A 6,000-nucleotide genomic window follows, 5' to 3' on the forward strand; every position below is an offset into this window, starting at 1 on the left:
CCTATCACACTGACAAACAAAACAAAAACATCAGCCCCTATCGCACTGTTAAACAAAACAAAAACATCAGCCCCTATCGCACTGTTAAACAAAACAAAAACATCAGCCCCTATCGCACTGTTAAACAAAACAAAACATCAGCCCATATAACACTGTTAAACAAAACAAAAACATCAGCCCCTATCGCACTGTTAAACAAAACAAAACAAAAACATCAGCCCCTATCACACTGTTAAACAAAACAAAAACATCAGCCCCTATCGCACTGTTAAACAAAACAAAAACATCAGCCCCTATCGCACTGTTAAACAAAACAAAAACATCAGCCCCTATCGCACTGTTAAACAAAACAAAACAAAAACATCAGCCCCTATCACACTGTTAAACAAAACAAAAACATCAGCCCCTATCGCACTGTCAAATAAAACAAAAACATCAGCCCCTATCGCACTGTTAAACAAAACAAAAACATCAGCCCCTATTGCACTGTTAAACAAAAAAAACATCAGCCCCTATCGCACTGTTAAACAAAACAAAACATCAGCCCATATAACACTGTTAAACAAAACAAAAACATCAGCCCCTATCGCACTGTTAAACAAAACAAAACAAAAACATCAGCCCCTATCACACTGTTAAACAAAACAAAAACATCAGCCCCTATCGCACTGTTAAACAAAACAAAAACATCAGCCCCTATCGCACTGTTAAACAAAACAAAACAAAAACATCAGCCCCTATTGCAGTTAAACAAAAAAAAACATCAGCCCCTATTGCACTGTTAAACAAAAAAAAACATCAGCCCCTATCGCACTGTTAAACAAAACAAAACATCAGCCCCTATCGCACTGTTAAACAAAACAAAACAAAAACATCAGCCCCATCACACTGTTAAACAAAACAAAAACATCAGCCCCTATCGCACTGTTAAACAAAACAAAACAAAAACATCAGCACCTATCACACTGTTAAACAAAACAAAAACATCAGCCCCTATCGCACTGTTAAACAAAACAAAAACATAAGCCCCTATCGCACTGTTAAACAAAACAAAAACATCAGCCCCTATCACACTGTTAAACAAAACAAAAACATCAGCCCCTATCACACTGTTAAACAAAACAAAAACATCAGCCCCTATCACACTGTTAAACAAAACAAAAACATCAGCCCCTATCGCACTGTTAAACAAAACAAAAACATCAGCCCCTATCGCACTGTTAAACAAAACAAAACAAAAACATCAGCCCCTATCGCACTGTTAAACAAAACAAAACAAAAACATCAGCCCCTATCGCACTGTTCAAACAAAACAAAAACATCAGCCCCTATCAGCACTGTTAAACAAAACAAAAACATCAGCCCCTATCGCACTGTTAAACAAAACGAAAACATCAGCCCCTATCACACTGTTAAACAAAACAAAAACATCAGCCCCTATCGCACTGTTAAACAAAACAAAAACATCAGCCCCTATCGCACTGTTAAACAAAACAAAACAAAAACATCAGCCCCTATCGCACTGTTAAACAAAACAAAAACATCAGCCCCTATCGCACTGTTAAACAAAACAAAAACATCAGCCCCTATCGCACTGTTAAACAAAACAAAACAAAAACATCAGCCCCTATCGCACTGTTAAACAAAACAAAAACATCAGCCCCTATCGCACTGTTAAACAAAACAAAAACATCAGCCCCTATCGAACTGTTAAACAAAACAAAACAAAAACATCAGCCCCTATCGCACTGTTAAACAAAACAAAAACATCAGCCCCTATCGAACTGTTAAACAAAACAAAACAAAAACATCAGCCCCTATCGCACTGTTAAACAAAACAAAAACATCAGCCCCTATTGCACTGTTAAACAAAAAAAAACATCAGCCCCTATCGCACTGTTAAACAAAACAAAACATCAGCCCATATAACACTGTTAAACAAAACAAAAACATCAGCCCCTATCGCACTGTTAAAAAAAAAAAAAACATCAGCCCCTATCACAGTTAAACAAAACAAAAACATAAGCCCCTATCGCACTGTTAAACAAAACAAAAACATCAGCCCCTATCACACTGTTAAACAAAAAAAAAAACATCAGCCCCTATCACAGTTAAACAAAACAAAAACATAAGCCCCTATCGCACTGTTAAACAAAACAAAAACATCAGCCCCTATCGCACTGTTAAACAAAACAAAACAAAAACATCAGCCCCTATCGCACTGTTAAACAAAACAAAACAAAAACATCAGCCCCATCACACTGTTAAACAAAACAAAACAAAAACATCAGCCCCTATCGCACTGTTCAAAGAAAACAAAAACATCAGCCCCTACAGCACTATTAAACAAAACAAAAACATCAGCCCCTATCGCACTGTTACACAAAACGAAAACATCAGCCCCTATCACACTGTTACACAAAACAAAAATATCAGCCCCTATCACACTGTTATACAAAACGAAAACATCAGCCCCTATCGCACTGTTCAAAGAAAACAAAAACATCAGCCCCTATCGCACTGTTACACAAAACGAAAACATCAGCCCCTATCGCACTGTTCAAAGAAAACAAAAACATCAGCCCCTATCACACTGTTACACAAAACAAAAACATCAGCCCCTATCGAACTGTTAAACAAAACAAAACAAAAACATCAGCCCCTATCGCACTGTTAAACAAAACAAAAACATCAGCCCCTATCGCACTGTTAAACAAAACAAAAACATCAGCCCCTATCGAACTGTTAAACAAAACAAAAACATCAGCCCCTATCGCACTGTTAAAAAAAAAAAAAAAAACATCAGCCCCTATCACAGTTAAACAAAACAAAAACATAAGCCCCTATCGCACTGTTAAACAAAACAAAAACATCAGCCCCTATCACACTGTTAAACAAAAAAAAAAAACATCAGCCCCTATCACAGTTAAACAAAACAAAAACATAAGCCCCTATCGCACTGTTAAACAAAACAAAAACATCAGCCCCTATCACACTGTTAAACAAAAAAAAAAACATCAGCCCCTATCACAGTTAAACAAAACAAAAACATCAGCCCCTATCGCACTGTTAAACAAAACAAAACAAAAACATCAGCCCCTATCGCACTGTTAAACAAAACAAAACAAAAACATCAGCCCCATCACACTGTTAAACAAAACAAAACAAAAACATCAGCCCCTATCGCACTGTTCAAAGAAAACAAAAACATCAGCCCCTACAGCACTATTAAACAAAACAAAAACATCAGCCCCTATCGCACTGTTACACAAAACGAAAACATCAGCCCCTATCACACTGTTACACAAAACAAAAATATCAGCCCCTATCACACTGTTATACAAAACGAAAACATCAGCCCCTATCGCACTGTTCAAAGAAAACAAAAACATCAGCCCCTATCGCACTGTTACACAAAACAAAAACATCAGCCCCTATCGCACTGTTACACAAAACGAAAACATCAGCCCCTATCGCACTGTTCAAAGAAAACAAAAACATCAGCCCCTATCACACTGTTACACAAAACAAAAACATCAGCCCCTATCACACTGTTAAACAAAACAAAAACATCAGCCCCTATCGAACTGTTAAACAAAACAAAACAAAAACATCAGCCCCTATCGCACTGTTAAACAAAACAAAAACATCAGCCCCTATCGCACTGTTAAACAAAACAAAAACATCAGCCCCTATCGAACTGTTAAACAAAACAAAACAAAAACATCAGCCCCTATCGCACTGTTAAACAAAACAAAAACATCAGCCCCTATCGAACTGTTAAACAAAACAAAACAAAAACATCAGCCCCTATCGCACTGTTAAACAAAACAAAAACATCAGCCCCTATTGCACTGTTAAACAAAAAAAAACATCAGCCCCTATCGCACTGTTAAACAAAACAAAACATCAGCCCATATAACACTGTTAAACAAAACAAAAACATCAGCCCCTATCGCACTGTTAAACAAAACAAAACAAAACAAAAACATCAGCCCCTATCACACTGTTAAACAAAACAAAAACATCAGCCCCTATCGCACTGTTAAACAAAACAAAAACATCAGCCCCTATCGCACTGTTCCACAAAACAAAAACATCAGCCCCTATTGCACTGTTAAACAAAACAAAAACATCATCCCCTATCACACTGACAAACAAAACAAAAACATCAGCCCCTATCGCACTGTCAAATAAAACAAAAACATCAGCCCCTATCGCACTGTTAAACAAAACAAAAACATCAGCCCCTATTGCACTGTTAAACAAAAAAAACATCAGCCCCTATCGCACTGTTAAACAAAACAAAACATCAGCCCATATAACACTGTTAAACAAAACAAAAACATCAGCCCCTATCACACTGTTACACAAAACAAAACAAAAACATCAGCCCCTATCACACTGTTAAACAAAACAAAAACATCAGCCCCTATCGCACTGTTAAACAAAACAAAAACATCAGCCCCTATCGCACTGTTAAACAAAACAAAACAAAAACATCAGCCCCTATTGCAGTTAAACAAAAAAAAACATCAGCCCCTATTGCACTGTTAAACAAAAAAAAACATCAGCCCCTATCGCACTGTTAAACAAAACAAAACATCAGCCCCTATCGCACTGTTAAACAAAACAAAACAAAAACATCAGCCCCATCACACTGTTAAACAAAACAAAAACATCAGCCCCTATCACACTGTTAAACAAAACAAAAACATCAGCCCCTATCGCACTGTTAAACAAAACAAAACAAAAACATCAGCACCTATCGCACTGTTAAACAAAACAAAAACATAAGCCCCTATCACACTGTTAAACAAAACAAAAACATCAGCCCCTATCACACTGTTAAACAAAACAAAAACATCAGCCCCTATCACACTGTTACACAAAACAAAAACATCAGCCCCTATCGCACTGTTAAACAAAACAAAAACATCAGCCCCTATCGCACTGTTAAACAAAACAAAACAAAAACATCAGCCCCTATTGCACTGTTAAACAAAAAAAACATCAGCCCCTATTGCACTGTTAAACAAAAAAAAACATCAGCCCCTATCGCACTGTTAAACAAAAAAAAACATCAGCCCCTATCGCACTGTTAAACAAAACAAAACATCAGCCCATATAACACTGTTAAACAAAACAAAAACATCAGCCCCTATCGCACTGTTAAACAAAACAAAAACATCAGCCCCTATCGAACTGTTAAACAAAACAAAACAAAAACATCAGCCCCTATCGCACTGTTAAACAAAACAAAAACATCAGCCCCTATTGCACTGTTAAACAAAAAAAAACATCAGCCCCTATCGCACTGTTAAACAAAACAAAACATCAACCCATATAACACTGTTAAACAAAACAAAAACATCAGCCCCTATCGCACTGTTAAAAAAAAAAAAAAACATCAGCCCCTATCACAGTTAAACAAAACAAAAACATAAGCCCCTATCGCACTGTTAAACAAAACAAAAACATCAGCCCCTATCACACTGTTAAACAAAAAAAAAAAAACATCAGCCCCTATCACAGTTAAACAAAACAAAAACATAAGCCCCTATCGCACTGTTAAACAAAACAAAAACATCAGCCCCTATCACACTGTTAAACAAAACAAAAACATCAGCCCCTATCGAACTGTTAAACAAAACAAAACAAAAACATCAGCCCCTATCGCACTGTTAAACAAAACAAAAACATCAGCCCCTATCGAACTGTTAAACAAAACAAAACAAAAACATCAGCCCCTATCGCACTGTTAAACAAAACAAAAACATCAGCCCCTATCGCACTGTTAAACAAAACAAAAACATCAGCCCCTATCGCACTGTTCAAAGAAAACAAAAACATCAGCCCCTATCACACTGTTACACAAAACAAAAACATCAGCCCCTATCACACTGTTAAACAAAACAAAAACATCAGCCCCTATCGAACTGTTAAACAAAACAAAACAAAAACATCAGCCCCTATCGCACTGTTAAACAAAACAAAAAC

Source organism: Myxocyprinus asiaticus, chromosome 49 (genome assembly GCF_019703515.2).
Source record: "Myxocyprinus asiaticus isolate MX2 ecotype Aquarium Trade chromosome 49, UBuf_Myxa_2, whole genome shotgun sequence".
In the NCBI taxonomy this organism is placed as follows: domain Eukaryota; kingdom Metazoa; phylum Chordata; class Actinopteri; order Cypriniformes; family Catostomidae; genus Myxocyprinus; species Myxocyprinus asiaticus.